At 40.3% G+C, this 19394-nt stretch overlaps 1 long non-coding RNA gene across 2 annotated transcripts; it reads right to left on the reverse strand.

Moving 5' to 3' along the window:
• Positions 1 to 2470: 2470 nt before the first annotated feature.
• Positions 2471 to 18969, reverse strand: LOC128341979 (uncharacterized). Of its 2 annotated transcripts, none has more exons than XR_008314701.1 (3): positions 18728 to 18969; positions 16389 to 16478; positions 2471 to 2648 (listed from the first exon to the last, which is right to left on the reverse strand). It is a non-coding gene; the product is annotated as an uncharacterized LOC128341979 (long non-coding RNA). The 2 variants fall into 2 exon arrangements; XR_008314702.1 differs by having other exon boundaries at positions 18724 to 18969.
• Between the last annotated feature and the right edge of the window lie 425 nt (positions 18970 to 19394).

The raw sequence follows: 19394 nt of genomic DNA on the forward strand, positions 1-19394 counted from the left end.
GATTATTATAATGCATGGAGCCCTTTGATATATGTAATGGATGAACTCAGGTGTTATGGTTCTGTTTTATGTTTTAACAGTTTATTATTTTATTTGACCAAGTTCGCTTTTATGTAAAGCTTGCTTTTATGTAAAGCTTTTGTATTTTGTGTTTTGCTGGTCGAATGACTGTAACAATAAAGATTTGATTTTGAAAGCAAACCTATGGTCCTCCACAATATGAATTTGACAACTTGTTACTACATATGTATGTTTGTGTAGTTCGCTAACTAGTTTAGTAGTCCATCCATCCTGAATTGGGCGATAGTTTAACCAATATAAAATTTGCCAAAGATCCTGCAGTTGGTACAGAATGCTGCACCCAGGTTGGTCACTGGGTCATCTCGGAGAGACCATATTGCTCCTATTATAAAAGAGCTACACTGGCTCCCAGTAAGTTTCCAGTGTGTGGGGGGGGGGAGGTGCTGGTTATAACCTATAAAACCCTAAACAGCTTAGGCCCAGCGTATTTAAGAGAATGTCTTATTCGCCATGAGCCCCATCACTGACTGAGATCATCTGGAGAGATTCATCTGCAGTTGCCACTGTCTCATCTATTGTCTACACAAGGACAGGCCTTCTGATGAGATATACAACAGCTGCAGCCTAACTTACTGTATATAGTTTGCATTTAATCTGCTATGAAGCCAGAGGGGGACTGTAGCTTCCTCAGTACTGGTTGCAGGGGCATAACTATAATAGAGCAAGGGGAGACAGTTGTCTGGGGGTCCACTGTCTTGGGGCCCCCCCGAGGTAAGTCACATGACCGACTCCCCCAGCTGTGCACCCGCCCGGGCTTTCTTCAGTTGTATTCATCGTCCAAAATTGATGTGAGTGTTAAGACCTGGAGCTACCAGAACAGCATGTCTTTCTCTAGTACCATTAAATGACTTGCATCATCCACAATTTATAAAACCTTTAAAAAAATAATTTAGGATGATGTTATATTGTGGAACATAGGTTATATACATTTAAATAATAGGCACATAGGGGTGTGTGTGTGTGTGTGTAGTTTTACTATGCTTTTTGTTACCACTATTCAACCTCATTTAAGATTTCTTTACTTCATGAGCTGAGTTTCAGTGGGGGAGGGGTCATTTTAAAATCTTGTCTCTGGGCCCACTCCAGCCTTGCTATGCCCCTGTCTGGTTGGGCTAGCTCGGAGTTTCTATCCTCCTTCCTGTTTCTGTTTGTGAGTCAGCAAATTCTGTACTGACCTCTAAGTGTTTGTCTCACAAGTAAAGTTGTCTTAAACCTTACGCTGGTGTTTGTTCTGAAAACCACACAGTCAGCTCACATTCTGCAACACCTTCTCTGCCCCAAGACTGTGGGATACTCTCCCTGCCAAAATAAAAGGCTCCCCATCACTGACAACTTTTTAAAAGTCTCTAAAGACTTAATTTTTTTAATCCAAGCTTTTAAACTGGATTGTGATTTTAAACTGTTTTAAGGTTTTTATTTTTAATCTGTTTTATTTATTTATTTATTTATTTATTTATTTATTTATTAAAACATTTTTATACTGCCCAAAACGTATGTCTCTGGGCGGTTTACCAGAAAATAAAACATTCGTTAAGACAAAAATGGGGTGGGGGGTGGGGAACACACATTACAACAATTTAAAAATTTAAAATAATATTTTAAAACATCATTAAAACCAATTAAAACAACATTAATTAAAAGCCTGGGTGAAGAGATGTGTTTTTAAAGACTTTTTATAAGCTGTCAGAGATGGGGAGGCTCTTATTTCTCTTATTTTTATGTTGTTGTAAACCATCCAGAGATGGAAGTTTGGGGCAGTCTACAAATTTGAAAAATAAAATAACAGCTCACAGAGAGAAGGACATAGACAAAGAAATATGGCATCTGTGCCTTTTTTTGCATGTCAAAAAAAAGTTAGTGCACATTTTGATTTTTACATGATGCAGAGCATTTTAATGTTTTTATCTATTATGATTTTTTTCTTTTTATGAATTTTAAATGTTTTATATTTTATATTATGTTTTAATTCTGTACACTGCCTAGAGATTTCTATATTAGGTGGTATATAAATTAATTAAATAAATAAATTTAAATTTCTTTCACTAGTAAGGTAGTTTTTCTAAGTGAAGGTTACTGGGTAAAAGAACATGTAAATGTATGAAGACTTTGCCAGTCAATTAAAATGTGAGTGTGGTCTCAGCTTATTTTCAAAATTGTTAGGTTTCTCCTCCATACTAGATATGAATTAATTACTTAAACAGCTGTTCTGATGGGTAGGATGGCTAGCCCCAGAGCTACTCCTGCTTACAACTGTGTGTCCTGAACAGCTAGGCCATGGTGAGTTTGGGGATTAGGCTTGTACTATCCACAGACCAGCAGTTACAAAATCAAAAACTGATTTATTTTACGAAAGAGGTAAGGGCCTGGGTTTGAACAAGGATGGGGGAGAGAAAAGTTAGAATACCACACTTTAAACCAAATGTAATAAAGAAGCTAACTAGCCTGAATTAGTAAATCTCTGTGGTCTTCTTCTCGTGAGTCAGTTTTCCCTGGAGACAAGGCTCAAGCAATCATTGCAAAGTGTCTCTGCTCTGCAGGGCATCCAAGGTTCTGCTTGCAACCTTTTACTAAACACAAAAAAGGGGAGTTACAAACCATAGGAGCCAGAGCTTTATGCTCAGGACAGCAAGGATTTTATTACAGGTACCTGCACATATGTGATCTACTGTGCTAGTTAAATGTTCTAAACTGAATTCTTCCTCTACTGTAGATACTACACAAATTGGCTGAATCTGTCTGAGTTTCAAGGAATTTCTGTCTGAAGGAGGTGAGGCTGTTTTCAGATTCTATAATGTGTACTCATTGTATCTTCATCTTTCAGTTGAAAGTCCAAGTAAATTAACACAAGTCTAATTCAGACCAGGGTGGGAAGCTGATTTAGCTGAGCGTTTGGTATGCCTCAAACATAGAAAACATTTTCAGGGCTGAGAAGGCCAGAAAGAAGACCCACTGGAGTATGCAAGAGAAGGCTCTCTTAGACTGTAACACTATACACACCTTCCAGGGAATAAGCTGCATTGAACACAGACTTACTTCTGAGTAAGCATGCATAGGCTTACAATGTTAGGGTTTGTTAGAATGAGGCTCCTTAAATAAAGAGAGTAACTGTTGATACTTCCCCGCTTGTGTATGTAAGCTAAACCAACATACCATTTGCATGGAAGGCCTCACTCTATAGTGTGAGGAAAAGCAGGTGAAAAAATGGAAAGGAGAAAGAACAAAGAGGTCTACTGCATGCTTTAAAGTAGGCCTTCCCAACCTTGGGTCCCCAGATGTTGGATTGCAACTCCTTTGGCCATTGTGGCTAGGGATGATGGGAGTTGTAGTCCAACAACATCTGCAGATCCAAGGTTGGGAACCCTTCCTTAAAACATTTTGGAGGAGGCACCAGAAAATCAAAATCTGAGGTTTCCCCAACTGACTCATAATATTGATAACATATGGACCATATGACTGATAATGGCTTAGCAAACTCCCTACTGGTCTAGTCAAGATACATGCAAACACATGTAGGAGAACAGCGTTTGGTCCAGTGTGCTGCAGGTGGGTTTTTGTTGCTGTTGTTGTTTTGAGGTGGGGGTAGGGTTAAGTGTACCATCAGATTAAAAATATTGGGGAAACTCTGATAGCATCATAGAAGAGAAACAGAAAAGTGTTTCCTTCCAAAATCTGTGGCAACCTTTCATTTCATCTTAAGGAAACTTGCCTCGTACTTGCTATAGTTGCTTAGAGGGAGGCATACACTGGCAATAGACTGTGACGACCTTGGGGAAGAACAGGAGCCTGGTCCATAAGAGAAACAGAAATCAGGCTCTAACTTAGCAGAATCCCTGCTAATTGAGCAAAGAGGCACCATTTAAAGTGGTGATTCTCTAAGCTTTAGCCTTAGAGCTTTAGGGAGAGCAACTGGCCCTATCCAGCCCCAGCACAGCATCCCTCCCATGGCTGTTGCTGGTGTCTGCCTTATGTTTCTTTTTAGACTGTGAGCCCTTTGGGGACAGGGAACCATCTTATTTATGTATTTTTAATTTTTCTATGTAAACCGCTTTGAGAATTTTGTTGAGGAGTGGTATCTAAGTATCAGTAGTAGTAGTAGTAGTAGTAGTAGTAGTAGTAACTTCATGGCTGCTATCAGTGTTTCCCCAATATTTTTTCTCTAGTGGCAAACTTAACCCTACCCCCAAAAAAACTGCAGCCCACTCGACCACAAACTGGCTTCCTCCCTCCACTTCTTTTTTTCCAGTGGCAAAGCCACCTGATGATATTTGCTTGTTTGTGAGCTTCCCAGCTCCTTTATGCACCAAGAGGGACATGTACTTCCCAGTGCATTATGGGGCAAATCAGCTTCAAAAGTAGGGTGTTTAAGCTCCCCATCTTTGGAGCCATAATGCACTGGGAAGGGCACATCCCTCTCAGAGCTTAAGAAAGTGAGCCAGGAACAAAAGCAAGACATTGAAACACCCCATTTTTGGAACCAGTCAGTTTGGCACACCAACCAGTGTGCCATGGTAACAGTTTGGAAACGCTGGATAAGTTGTGTGAGGTGAATGATTCTGTAGGCAGTGTTCTCCACACCTCCTCTCCAGTCCACTTACTCTTCATGCTCATCGTGGAAAAATCATCTGCTTCTTCCAAGACAACTACATTTTGGCAGTGTGATATCACACCTAGTCAAGAGTATGTATGTAGCAGTCTGTTCCCTAATACAGTCCACCACCACCACCAATCTCACATACCTTTTGTTTTTCTGCCTCAGCAGAAATATAGAAAGCATATTCACAATTAAGAAACATGGATTTTCTCATATGAAGTCAGGAATATTAAGAGGAGCATCAGATGTTATGTAATGCAGTGGGAAACTGGAAGTTCAAGTAACTATCACTTCCTGTTCTCTATATTTCTTTGTAGTATACAACGTGGAAAATGTTGCACCATGCTTTGCCATTAAGTGTGCAAACTCCCATTTCAGGGAGAGCTTGCACAGACGTCTGGGAGAGATGTAAAGGTTTTACTTTGTACAGAAGTATGGCAGGAGCATGAATGAGTTGTAGAGTACATTTTTCCTCTTCCCCAATTACAAAGCCACTCTCAGAATATTTTTAAACTATTAATTTGCATAATTGCATCCATGCAAGCAAACATCTAGACAACTGGTTGATTTCTCTGCTAATTTTTCTTGAGGGTTAAGATTTTAAACCTGACTCCTTCACAATTCTGGCTCAGCCCCTCCCTACCCTGTTTTTGGCACACTGTCTAAAATTTAGCAGTGGGTATACAGATGCACAGGCAGAGTTGCACACATTCAGCATTTTTTAAGGAAAAACAAAACCAAACTGTGAGCCTATGATTCTGGATGAGGAAATGTGTGTACAAGAAACGCATAAAGGTTAGAAATGGGACAGTGAAGGGAAACAAGTGAAATTAAATCCAGTAAGACGACTGCTCTAGTTCGACTCAGATTCTGTGTTTCAGCCAATATACAGTTCTTTGTCATTTTTTATGAACGTTGTAATACCCAGTAGAGGTCATCTTTGAAAGGCACTTTGTAGTGTTTGCGTACAGCAGCTAATCTGATCATTATGTAAGTAGGAGTCTGTCTAGTGCAGGGTAGTTTCAAGATACTCAAGGTGTATTAAAGGTTGTATAGAAATACTGATTCAAAAATTTACAAATATAAGGAATATTTTCAAGCAGTGACTTCCAGGTGGAGGGAGTCATAAATCTGCGCAGACATAGCATCATGTTTTGAGCAATGAAAGCTGTCATTATGGACAAAAGAGGTTTCCGTGTATAGATCCACACACAAAAAGTTTCCATGAAAAGCTATGCCTTCAGGAACAAAGGCCCAAAGGAATACAATACTTTTAAACAGTGAATCAGAATGTTTGCTTTTAAAATGCAGTGGAAAGTATGTTGTTAATTTAATATGTGGCCCATAGACGTGCTCTTCAGTATGGTTTCCTAGGTGCCTAAATAGTATGTGGCTACAGTAGTCATGGTATGAATAGCAGAAAATGCCTAATGCCCTGAAAAGCTTGTAATTTTGCACCATAGAAATGAATCGTTTTTGCAAAGAGCACAGCGGGAAGACTGAGCCTCTTAAGGCTAATCTGTTTTTAAGAAGGTAAAGAGTGTATTTGAGTAATGCTTTAGAAATGCCTAATGTCACAAAATTCTCTCATGTGCTTATTAGAAATAAATTTGGTGCTGAAATACTGGAAGGGAGATTAAGCGAACTTGTGCTACAAGAAATGAGTGACCTCTGTGTGTCCTGATATTTCTCTTATCAGGCAAACTGTGATGAAAGATTAAACAGGCCCTTGCATAATATCCCCAAATACATCTTGCACAGCAGTCTTCCTGTCACAAGATGTTGTGCAAGGGACATGTGGCTGAAGCTCTGTGCTTCTGCAGAGACATGTTAGACAAAGTGAAATGATGACACAACAGATGTCATTCCATGTCCAGTTAGTAGTATTACTAGTCTGAAGAGGATTCTTTTTTTTTAGGGGGCGGGAGGCGGTGAGACACAAGAGACATTAGACTTGTCAGGTTGCCCAGGGTTGTGTGAATGAATCCTAGTTTTTCAGCCCCTTGAAATTTTTTAATTTTGTGAGAGTGCTAAAAAAATCTTTTTTTAAGATATTGTCAGCCTCCTTAATTACGAGTACTAGAATTTACTGAAGGAAAGTGGTGACAGTTAAACAGGCATCAGTTTGGACAGCACTCATTAGCTTTTCATCTTTTCATTTGTGTAAAAGGAAAAAAAAAGTCCTAAGGACATTTGATTAGAATAAACAGAAGCTGAAAAGTAAAAAATTCAAAAGATGGCAAATGGCAACCCTTATACAGACATGCCCTGAAAACACATATCCGTTGAACCCTGTTTTCCTTTGGGACTCGGCTGCTGGTTTTCCACTGCACTTAGCCCCTTTTGACATACTTGTAAAAATCATCTCTGGTGGCTGGTGGTTTGGTGAGTGATCCCTGAGGGTATCCCTACTCAAGTCTTCCACATGCCTAGCCTCTGCTAACTGGCCAAAAAGGCACCATTTAGATCAGTGACTCTCTAATATTTAGCAAGAGAAGAGCAACTGTCCCTATTCAGCCTGGCACAGCAACCGTTCCAGTGGCTATTGCTGATGTGTGTGTGTGTGCACGTGTATGCATGCTATGTTAATTTTGATACACTTTTATAAACTTTTGTTGGAAAATAGTATATATATATTGTAGTAATAATACAGTAATCATAATAATATAGTTGCCAACCATGGCCATGGATTAAGGCTGTTCACACGACCAGGTGGAAAGGTAGGGTCAAATTCACCTTCCCCTCAGACGATCAAGATAATGTGGCATGGAGCGTGGCTCACACTCCCAAACAATCCGCACTGCTCCAAGCAGCACAGATCTTCAGAGGCTGGGACGATGCATCCTGGCCTCCGGATATCCCACAATGCACCATGCAACTAGCATGGTGCATTGGTGCATACCCCCATGAGTCGAGTGCTCCAGGCGTCCATCTCTGTGACTGCCTGGGCTGCCTGCAGGATGAGCGCAAGCACACAATCCTGGCTGTGAGGTTAAGGGTGCACTCGCACTCTTAACCCTGGCTAACAGGCATCAGAAATGTGACAGCTCAGGGATTGTGATGTCAAAACACAGACAGTTCAGAAGCACACTTAAGGCCAACCTAGTGGCACTGTTCTAGTGTCAAATCTGGAAAGCGCCTAGATGCTTTCCCCCTCAAACAAAACTCTGTCCACTGTCCTCTGAACCAGGTGACATTTCTGAGCACTTTCCAGTGGTAGCCCCTCATATGACACGTTACAATAGTCCAAACTGGATTTTTCTAAAGCATTATTCCGTGCTGAGATAGCACACAAGATTGTTCTAGTTCATTGCTTTTGCTATCTAAACCTACTCTGGAAAACTACATAAGCAGAATACATGTATTCTTTAAAGAAATGAATGAATGAACGAACGAATAAATAAATAAATAATAGTTATGCCTTGAAAAGATTAAGTCAGTTGCCCCTGAATAAGAGTCTTATGAAATGATGTGTGTGAGGCCAAATATAGTGCTTTCAGACACCTTTATTTTTGTACTGGTGCCTTCTCTACTTTCCTTCCTTGACACCCTGAATTAAACCAAGGCACATTGTTAGACAGCACAGCTCGATGTCCATTGGAACCACTTTGAACTGTCTTCAAAAGGTAAAAAAATATGAAAGTGGGATATAGAGTGGATTGCTATAAAGGAAACTTTTCAGCAATGCCAAACCAAATTAAAATTGATCAGACTCCTTTTTTCTCTCTGTTTGCTTATTTTAGACAAACGCTCAGCAGTGAAGACCTGCCGAGGTCTAGCACCAGTGGGAGACAGAGACAGAGGCTTTGTTTGATTCAAGATTACTTGACTCAAGTTTCACTGCAGCAAGAGAAGATAAAGCAGCTGGGAAAAGCTGTAGCGCAACATGAAATGTAGATGTTGCAGCTGGCAGCAGAACTTCAGTCTCTAACTATTTTGGGTACTACAAAAGACTGGAGATATTGCTTAAGTCAGGGTCCTATCCTGATAGAAAAAACTGAGGCAAAGCTTGTATTCAGGCCTTATTTGAAGCTGGGGGCTCTATCATTCTAATGGGGTAAAATCACGGATTATGTGAGAGGCTTAGCCAGAAGCCTATGTGAATTTAAATAAGCAAAAACCCTGGTCTGTTTAAACTCAGTGCAAGCACATAAAACACACACACAAGTAAGGGGCATATACATGTAGGGATAGGAGCATTATAACTTGGGTCATAGCCATTACATCTCAGATGAAGAATTGACATTATTCAGGAAGTTTTATTTATCAACCACAATGGGTCAGCTGTGGGCCTAACAGTCTGGTAAGGCAGGGTCAACTAAGGGACCCTGCCGCATTGGATTATGGCTCTCCTGGAGTCGACACCGACTCAATGGCACACTTTACCTTTACACTTGAGTCAGCCTAGTGGTCTACATTTCTCTGACAGCCTCAACTGAAGGGTACAGATACTCATTATCTGTGACATCAACAAAATGAGCTGTTAAAGGCCACCAAAACCAAGCCAAAGAGAAAACTCTACACCAGGGTGTCTTTAGCAGCTATGCCATATGGAATAGTTTCCCCTTAACATTTGGCCTAACAAACATTAAGCAAATTCAGTCTTAATCATATAATAAGCCAAGAAAATTGGTGACAACACAGAACAGGATCACCACACAGATTAAAAGATGCTCCAGATACAAAGCAATGAGGGAAGGAGAATATATTACAGCCTCTATTACTAGGCAGCTGTCTTTGAAGACAGAAATGTCAGGGCCTGTGGGAATGCTAACAGGAAGTTCTTGTAGTCAGCACCAAAGTTGGTTGGACTACTGCAAATTAATAAATAAAGATGGGACTTCTATTTTGAAACACTGTCTAGTTAGGTTTTTGCTCAACATTCATTTTATTTTTGTCCCCTGAAGATCTATACACTTACAAAAAAGCGTCATAGCAAAACATATGGTGGTATTTAAAGTTAAGGAGGGAACATTGCTTTTTGTAGTGATACGTGCCTGCTCTTGCTTTCCCCAGTGGGGAGAAGTTCCAGAGGTGCAGTACTATCCAGATTCTGGCTTCTCTTGGAAGAGAAATGACTAGAGAAGTATTTTGTCTTTGTAATATTTGGTATATGTACAAGGTCTGCGCACCAAGGACATTATTAAAATCAGTTCTGATCCAATAGGAAATTTTAAAATCAAATCAAGTTGATATATCTGATCGGTTTGATGCATCGTTGGAGGGATTTACATTATGGTAGTAGCCATCCTACCCGCCACTCCTGCAGTAATACACCAGAAAAAGGACACAACGACACAATTTTGCTTCCTTTCTCAGGGCATTGGGTGAGATTATGAAAAAAGGTGGCAGTTTAAATTGCTGCTACTGTGGGTGCTTGCAGAAAATGGAAGGGAGCCTCTTTCAGATAAGCTAACCCTCAGGCCTGCTCAACTTAGGCCCCCCAGCTGTTTTTGGATGACAACTCCCATAATCCCCAGCCACAGAGGCCAATAGCCAGGGATTGTGGGAGATGTAGGCCAACATCTGCAGGAGGGCCGGAGTTGAGCAGCCCTGCTCCAAAGGTACAGTTTAATGTAATACAATACGATATGATATTGTATTATATCAAATTGCATCTTGTTATCAGAGGGTTCCCCCCCATTTAGGTAAGGCCTCCATTACATCAGTTCTGTTTATTGGCCCAATGCAACACACAGCTCTATTCGCAAATATACAAGTTGAGCATTAGGTAGAGCTGAAGCAGCAGAGCATTCCTACAAGTTGGCAGCAGGTTACATTAGTTTCCAGAGAGTGGTGCTGCACCCCAAGGGTGCATTTGTTCTCTGCCCAGTTTCTTTGTTCCAGCCTCTCCAGAATGCAGTCTCTCTCATACCTAGCCTGAATTAATGTTTCTTTTTGCTGACCACTCATTAACCCTTGCTGGAGTGACAGGGAAAGGAAGATGCATCATCTTAAACTCTCACATCACCTCCTTCCATCAGGTTTAACCATACGTGCATCTTACAAGGTCTTACAAGACTTGATGGCTTCTGCCCTTAGGGGAATTCAGGGCCATTAATCCCACACCCTGAAACTGGCATTCTGGACTATTGTTTTTATTATTACACATATTTACAGTCACTTTTCAACAACAAAAAGTCCACAAGTGTTTCCTGTGCCAAAGGGCTCACAATCGGAAACACTAGGAAGACACAAACAACAGCCACTGGGAGGGATGCTCTGCTGGGATGATCAGGCCAGTTGCTTTCCCCTTGAGCAAAGAGGCACCTTTTAAAATGGCAATTCTCTTATATTTCTCAGGAGGAGAGTCATTGTCTCTATCCAGCACAGCATCCCTCCAGTGGTTGTGGCTGATGCCTACTTTATGTTTCTTCTTAGATTGTGAGCCCTTTTGGGACAGGGAACCATTTTATTTCTTTTTTATGTAAACCACTATGAAAACTTCTTTTGTTGAGAAACAGTTGATAAATATTTGTAATAACCAATAAAATAATAATAATAATAATAATTTATTATTATTATTATTATTATGATGACAGCCACCATTTTTAAAAGGGCCAATTTTGTCCAGTTAGCAGAGATTATTAGCCACTGATCTAAGAATAGAATTCGCCAGCTATCAGAACTTATGATTCATATCATAACCCCAAATTCACTGCAATATTAATTCTGCAAGCACATTCTGTAGTATTTGTTTTCAATAGGACTTGCTCCAGAGAAGTATTGCCCTAAGACAGCAAACATAAGAGTAAAAGCAAGTTCCTCAATACAGCACATAAAATCCATATGAGAAAGCAAATGGTGCATATCTGGATGTACACCCAGACTACGATGCTTACCTAGATCATCCAAAGAATTGGCTAGATGGGTCTTTTCATATGGATGAACATCCCCACCTGTGTCCACTAGTTGTTCATGATAAGTTTTATGTGACTACAGCTAGACTGAGGCCAAGTCCCAAAGTGACTTGAATGCATATTAGAGTGGAAAGCTCCAGTAATAATCCACACAGAAAATGTGGGTGTCAAGAGTTGCATCAAGCTTTTGAACATTGTATCAGTACAGATCTTTTTCTCTTTTTTACTTTCTCTTTCTTAACTCTTGGACCAAGATTATTTCAAAAGCTGAAGAGAGTGCTACTTATTTTTCAAGATCACGCCCATAGGCCACAATACACCTTCAGTTCTATAACAAAGCATTTAAAATGTTTATAAATCTTATAAGCCAGGGAGTAGTTTGGTTTTGTGACTCATAAAGTCCAGGAATTCTTGCCAGAATATAAGAAAGAATTGCAGCAAATCTTAAGTAAATTGAAATGGGGTCGGGGGAGGTAGATCAAGCAAGGTTAATACTCTACTAAAGCAAAGAAGTACCTTGGAGGTTATTGTCATAATGGCTTCACAGGAATGTTTTCAGTTTACCTAAGAATGATTATATTTTGCATTGATGTAGGCAATATTGAAATGGAGAAGTTCATTTAATTCAATCCACGAGAGGTATCACATTTTATGTATGTATTTATTATGGGCACAAAAGTAAACACATTTAAATCCTATTTGTTTCAATGATTAGGTATGTAGTTGGATAACTCCCATTTAAATCAGTGTTTCTCAACTGGTGCTAGTCCATGAGGCATTGGGTACCGGTCTGTAAGGCATCACTAATAAAAAACACACACACACCCCAACACACACACCAAACAATTTTAGGCTGGCGGGGGCCGCTGCCAGAGGCTATCCGAAGTTCATTTCCAGGCAGCCCTTGCTACTAAGTGTTCATTTCGATGGAGCGAAATGAACATTATCCAGCAGTGAGGGCTGCCTGCCTAGAAATGAGCTCTGGAGAGCTTACCTGGGTTCCATGGACTCTTGGCCCTGCCCCCTTTGCACATTACATCACTGGGGAAAGGGGTGGCGGTGAGGGGTGGTGACCCCTTTACTAACTGCTAGTCTAGGAAACTGTTCACGAAGAATGTACCAGTCTATAACTCCAAAATCGTTGAGAAACACTGATTTAAATCAATGAATGCTTAACTTCATCCAGAGTGCATCCTTGGCATTTATCAATTTACATGTGCTTATGTACATTAAGTGTGAATCAGTAATTTTAAACAACAGCAAGATCATATAAGATCAGGAAAAACACTCAAAAGTCATCCAAAATTAAAAACTTAGGGTATTATGGAAGCGTCCTTCTAGGGCTTCCTTTATAACAATCACCTTGCTATTTTTGTTTGTGTGTTTTGTTCTTTTCGCTGTGGCTCTCTTTACCACCAAAGACACCATTCATACTTCCTTACCAATTGCTGTAGGATATGTTCATATAGTGAATGTGACCAAAGATGTAAAAACAGCTTCATGTAAAAAGAAACTGGAGAACATTGACCTAAAATATTTTTCTTCTTCTCACTTCACAGAGATGCTATCGCCGATCTCAAAGTTTGCAAACTTCGTTTGACCAAATCTGCAATCTCAATGTTGACCAAATGTATAGCCATTAAAATCAATGAGCCAAAACATATATGGTGCGTGTAAAATCTAACTTCATGCAGTTGCATAGTGCCCTTGCCTCTCCCCCTTGTCCATCAGCAAACTTCGGAGGGCACATTTGGGGATAGGTGAAAAGGCTGAAGAGTGTAGACTTAGATGCATATCAGTCATATTTCAAAACTGCTTTGGACACACAATTCTAAAGATATGTTCAGACTAGCGGGAGTTCACATGAAACACTGCTGGCCTTCATATGAGAATGGGGCACAGTTCATGGTATACTGAGAGAACCATCTTATTTGTACTTAATTCTGACTAAGGATATTCATACGCACAGCCTAACCCAGTCTAGGGCAGCCCGGCCTGGGTTAGGCTGTGTGTGTATGTGAAGTGCTGCATCTGTACCAAGCCCACTTTTAAACCTGGTATTTAGCTAAGGTTAAGTGAACTTTTGGTTTGCTTAATCTAGGTTGATCATCTGAGTAATGCTTGGAAGCTCCTGTTGATAAGCACTGAATGCTGATAAGCAGCTGTTAATTTATTTTTAAAGGTGCCTCTCGCCGCTGCCATCCCTGCTCCCAGCACTGCCGTCATCAGCCACTACTGATATGAAGCTACTTCACGCTGACAGTCTGCTTGGCCAAGTAATGTCTACACTGACTAGCAGGAGCTCTGCAGGTTCTCAAGTAGGGATCTTTCCAAGTCTTACCTGGAGATGCCTGAAGTTGAATCTGGGCCTTCTATGGTCAAAAGACCATTAAGCTATGTCCACTCCCTGATAATAAATTGTAGCTGGGGCTGATGGGAGTTTTAGTTCCGCAACATCTGGAGGCCCCCAGGTTAGGAACCACTGACATAAAGAGTTGCACCTACATGATTCCATGTGGGTGGCTGAACATATGACTATGATCAAAAGTGAGATGCCATGAGGGTAGCACTAGTAAACCTTAATCATACACTGCTAAGAGACATTTTCATCATCCACAATGCTAGTATCCATCAATGCAATGCTATACACCTAAACTGCAACTCAGAGAAGCATCAAAAGGAGATGTGTGGCAACAGTTTAGTTCTTTTTCTCTGAAAGGAGTGTGTGCATGCACACACAAACACACATTCTTCAAGCTTATGTTAAATATTGAAAATAATAAATTATCTAAAATAATAACTATTTAATTATTAATATCTAGAACAGAATATACGGAGGGGGGAAAGAAAGTCCTAATGTTAATGTACTTCTTGTGCAATAAAAAGTGTACTGCTTTCAGCCAAATTATTATTTAGGGGTGCAGCAGGGAAATGCTTGACTAACAAGCAGAAGGTTGCCGGTTTGAATCCCTGCTTCAGCTATTTCAGGCAGCAGTGATATAGGAAGATACTGAAAGACATCATCTCATACTGCGCAGGAGGAGGCGATGGTGAATCCCTCCTGTATTCTACCAAAGAAAACCACAGGGCTCTGTGGGTGCCAGGAATCGAAATTGACTTGACAGCTCACTTTACCTTTAGTAACCTTTAATAATGGGATTACAACTGGCCAGCAGCACAAAGGGAGAATGAGCCAGTTCACCCATCTAACGCAGGGATACCAATGTGCTCTGTGTCAGCACAGGCTCCTCTGGTCATCCTGGCCGGCTGTGCATTATTTATAGAAGTGGGTTGTCAGGATATCTATAGGTTTAATTGACACTCTTACTCTTCTGGACCAAAAATGCAACCCTGTTTTATTTCACAAGCATAAACTGTTTCATCTATAATGTGTGTTAATTCTACCTTTCTCTAGGATAAATAAAGGTTCTGATTCAGCCTCAGCATTTTATCAGCAATTTACTTTGTCAAAAACATCTCATTGCCACAGAAACAAACCTTGGGAGATGAGGTCATGCAATACGTGCAGACTTGTTAATAAGTGGTTTCTTGGATGGAGAAAGGCAAATCATAGGTAAACTTTGTGCCTAAACTCAAAGGAGTCATTTCAGCTCTTTCTAAAATTTATTCACATGATATTTAACTACAGTAATGGAACTAGAATGGAATCTGTGATTGAAGATCAGAATGTGTTCTTTTTGTTAACATTTGCCTTTCTTCTTCATACAGGACTAAGAACTGGGACACTGTTCCAACAGTGACTTGAGAAATGAATTAGAGTACACCTGCTGAATATTTCAGGTTCATGAAAGATAATAAAAGCTATTTCCTAAAGAGGCAAGTATTAATAACACATGTTGTTGTGTGGTGGGAAAGTGTCAGGGACCCATTCGCCAAGCAAGTATAAAAGAGAATAGAAGCTCATTTGAAACCCTCAGCAATAAAAAGTTATCATCAGAATAACTAATAGCCCCAATACTGGAAGAAATTACAGAATACTGTTGCTTAACCACATCCACATGCAAAAGAAGAATAACAACTTTAAAGATGTACATTAAGGCTACTGAGAAAGTTAATTATTAAGCTTTTGTTCAGAAAAAATACATGATGCATTTGCAATATATATATTGTTCTATGGTCATATTTTTGCAAGTTTGTTCTTTGTAAAGAACTAGGCTATATGGAAATTATAAAAAGCAGAATGGAATTAAACTCTCCCAAGAGATAAGGAATATCTAGGTGTGCAGAATCAGTAGCTTAAGAGTTATAAAATGGCCCTTGACCAGACGAAGTGAAGGACTTGACTTCTGTTTCTGGTGTAGCCACAAAGATGTTTTATTTCTACATTTTTAATCTAGTCATATGATGCATCACAAGCAAATCCCATGGAACAATTGTTACTTGCTCCCAAAAAATATGCTGTGGACTGTGATGTCATTATCTCACCTCCTCATGTGGAGCCCAATAAGGTCTGTCCCTATGTCATTTGGTAAAATGTCAACCATCGTAGTATATTTGATTTGAGCTATGCAAACAACCAGGGGTGTAGCTATAATTGAGCAAATGGGTTCAAAGAACCTGCCCCACCCCTGGTTCCTGAGGGCCCCCAGTTTCACCCTTCCCTATTTTCTTCATTATCTCCCTCACTCCGAGAGGTCTCCAGAGGGAGAGGTGAACACAGGCCCCTTCTCCCCTAGCTATGCCCCTGCAACAACCAGAAAGACTTTGCTGCAAAAGAGTTAGATGGACATTCTAGTAAAGTTTGAGAATTGCAGACATTATGATGTATTCAGCTTTTACTTCACAGTTTCATGTAAAAAAATAATTTTCCAGTCAAACATCAAGGTATTACTTACTTAACTAGGAGTTGAATTTGTATAAGCTCCTTGAGGCCTGCATTTCTCCATATTTTTTCACAGCATAGCTGCCATGGAATTTAATGCATTCTAAGTAAAAAAATATTAGTTACCAAGGACCCCTGCATTGTTTATTCATTTTGCTTTTTCTGATTTATCATTAGAGGCAAATACAACATTATAGTTATAAAACTAACTTTATTTGTTTGCTTTGGCATGGATGAAGATAATAACATGACTATCAAAAAATAAAAGAGGCTATCATGGGTTATTTTCTGTTATTTTAAAGGTTATTTTACAGTTTATGAAGGTTGCTAGTGTTGACAGAGAGTCTGTTGGCAGACAAACCAAGCACATGGGCAGAACAAACCAAGCTTCAGACCAATTTGTGAAGCATCTGTAGAAGAAAATGTTACACTAATAGTGAGAAGGTCTATTAGCCTTACATTTTCCAAAATAATTGAGCCCTTGGAGTAGATTCCTAGCGATCGCCTAATCTTTTCAATAGCATGCAAATGTATTACATTACTATGGATGTATTTAGGTAATGCTGATCCTTGCAGCAGAAACATTCACCATATATGCAGTTTATCCTCAGTGGCTGGCTCCAATAGATGCAAGAGATTCAAAATATTTCCAAATACCTCCTTTTTAAATAAGCTCACATATGAATGGATCCATTTATTTCTGCAGGAAGGTTATTCATTCCTTGATGAACATATTGTACACAAAAGAGCGTAAATCTGTTTTAAAACCCCGTAAATATTGTAGCAAGCAAAGACCTGGCCTCTCTTAATTGGTGTATGGGACCCTGGTGGCTAAATTCCCTCACTCTTTAGTTGACAGAACAATTTAAACTATCTTCAGATTGCTCTGAGTGGCATTGTTTCCCTATCTGAATCTGGCTCAGGGGTGTAACTATAATAGGGCAAGGGGAGACAGTTGTCTGGGGGCCCACTGCCTTGGGGGGTGGGAAGAGGCAAGTCACATGACTGACTCCCCCAGCTGCACACCTGCCCGGGCTTCCTTCAGTTATATTCAAAATTGATGTGAGTGTTAAGACCTGGAGCTACCAGAACAGCATGTCGTTCTCTAGTTCTAGTACCATTAAATGACTTGCATTGTCCACAATTTACAAAACCTTTAAAAAAATAATTTAGGATGATGTTCTATTGTGGCACATAGTACACACACATATGCTTTTTGCTACCACTATTCAGCCTCCTTTAAGATTTCTTTACTTCATGAGCTGAGCTTCAGTGAGGGAGGGGCCCATTTTAAAACCTTGTCTCTGGGCCCACTCCAACCTTGCTACACCCCTGATCTGGCTACCTGCCAGACCTCACTTCACTGTGACACAGTAACTGGACAAAATAATGTTTTTCAGTGCATTTGCGTATTGTAAAAACTCAGGTCATGTCATGGAAGCGCATATAACAGGAGTATCTAATGGCATCTTTTGGATCCTAGTACCTGTGATTATTATTTACATTTTTATTTACATTTTATATCCTGCTCTTCCTCCAAGGAGCCCAGAGCGATATACTACATACTTAAGTTTCTCCTCACAACAACCCTGTGAAGTAGGTTAGGCTGAGAGAGAAGTGACTGGCCAAGAGTCACCCAGCAAATGCGGGTACAGTGTGAAGTCCACAGTTAAATGACATTGTGCTATCTATAAGGCTTATCCTCAAAAATCAGATGTCTTTATGCCTAGAAAAACAGACTTGAACTCAATTGGTTTGACAGATGGAGATAAAGTCTGCACTTCTAATCTCTTAAAAGGAATCATTACCATCTGTCAAATCAACTGAGTCTGTGCTACATTCATATTTCATTTTAAACCCAGTTATTTCCAATATAATGAACGTTTTTAATTGAAACATTCTATATTTCCATTAAATATATGATTTACAACACTGATTTTTAGCCATCCCAGGAATTATAGTGGAAGATGGACCTTTTCCTTCAGTTATGTAAAATGTCCCCTCCCCACTCTCTTTTGTGTAGCCTGGCATCTGATAGATTTTTCCTTAATAGCTATTAATGGATTTTCAGGCTTGTCTTTGGGGTAGCGCTGCCTGCCTACGTGCCAGCATGCTTGCAGTGTGTTCAGTGCACGTGTTTAAGAAAACACATTACATAAATGCAATTTAAGTCTCCAATACACTCTAAGCTAAAGGAAACTGATCCAGTAAAGGGTTTTTCCAGGGTTTCATTTAGGAAATTCTGGGACTTCCTATCACTCAGGAAAACAGGAGCAAGAAACAATAACTGCAATATGGTCTTAATTTTTCTGCTAGTGATCCTAAGTGAATAATTTAGAATGGATTACCTACTGTAAGTCTGGCTGGTGTTGTGTTGGATAAGTCATTTCCAGTCCTTTGAGGCAGTATTTGTGTAACCCCAGCCATTACCAGTGTTATTGCTAACATGTGGTGAAGATTAGCAATAGAGGATCCATGAATATGGCAGTTAAGGAGTGTGGTGAGTTCCCCTCAGCTTTCTTTATTAGTAGCAGAGCATGCTCATAAGGCCTTTGGAATCTTCTTGAGTTTACTACACCAGCAAGAAATAGAGTTGCTCCTGATCTGAGAATGGGAAAAGGAGGCATTGAAACACTTTGCTATATGAATTTTCTTATGTACTAGTCGACCCCACACAGAGCATCTGTGCGCTCTTTGGGGCCGGTGGTTACCTCCCCCCCCTTCTGCCCCAGTCTCTGCTTCTGGGCCCAGCCGCCTCTCCTCCCCACCGCCACTTCTGCCCCCCTCACTTTCCCCCCTCCTGGGCCTTGCCTCCACGGCTGGGCCCGCCACCTCTGGCCTCCACGGCTGCGCGGCGGCGGCAACCAATCCTCCTAGGTGCACCTCAGCCAATCAGGCGCGTCCGCCGCCCAGCCAATCAGCTGGGCGTTGGGACACACATTCCAAGGCACACCCAGGAGAATTATATATATAGATGGTTTTGTGATTTGTCCTTTTGGAAACTTACATTTGGAATTTA

Source organism: Hemicordylus capensis, chromosome 2, assembly GCF_027244095.1.
Source record: "Hemicordylus capensis ecotype Gifberg chromosome 2, rHemCap1.1.pri, whole genome shotgun sequence".
Classification (NCBI taxonomy): Eukaryota; Metazoa; Chordata; class Lepidosauria; order Squamata; family Cordylidae; genus Hemicordylus; species Hemicordylus capensis.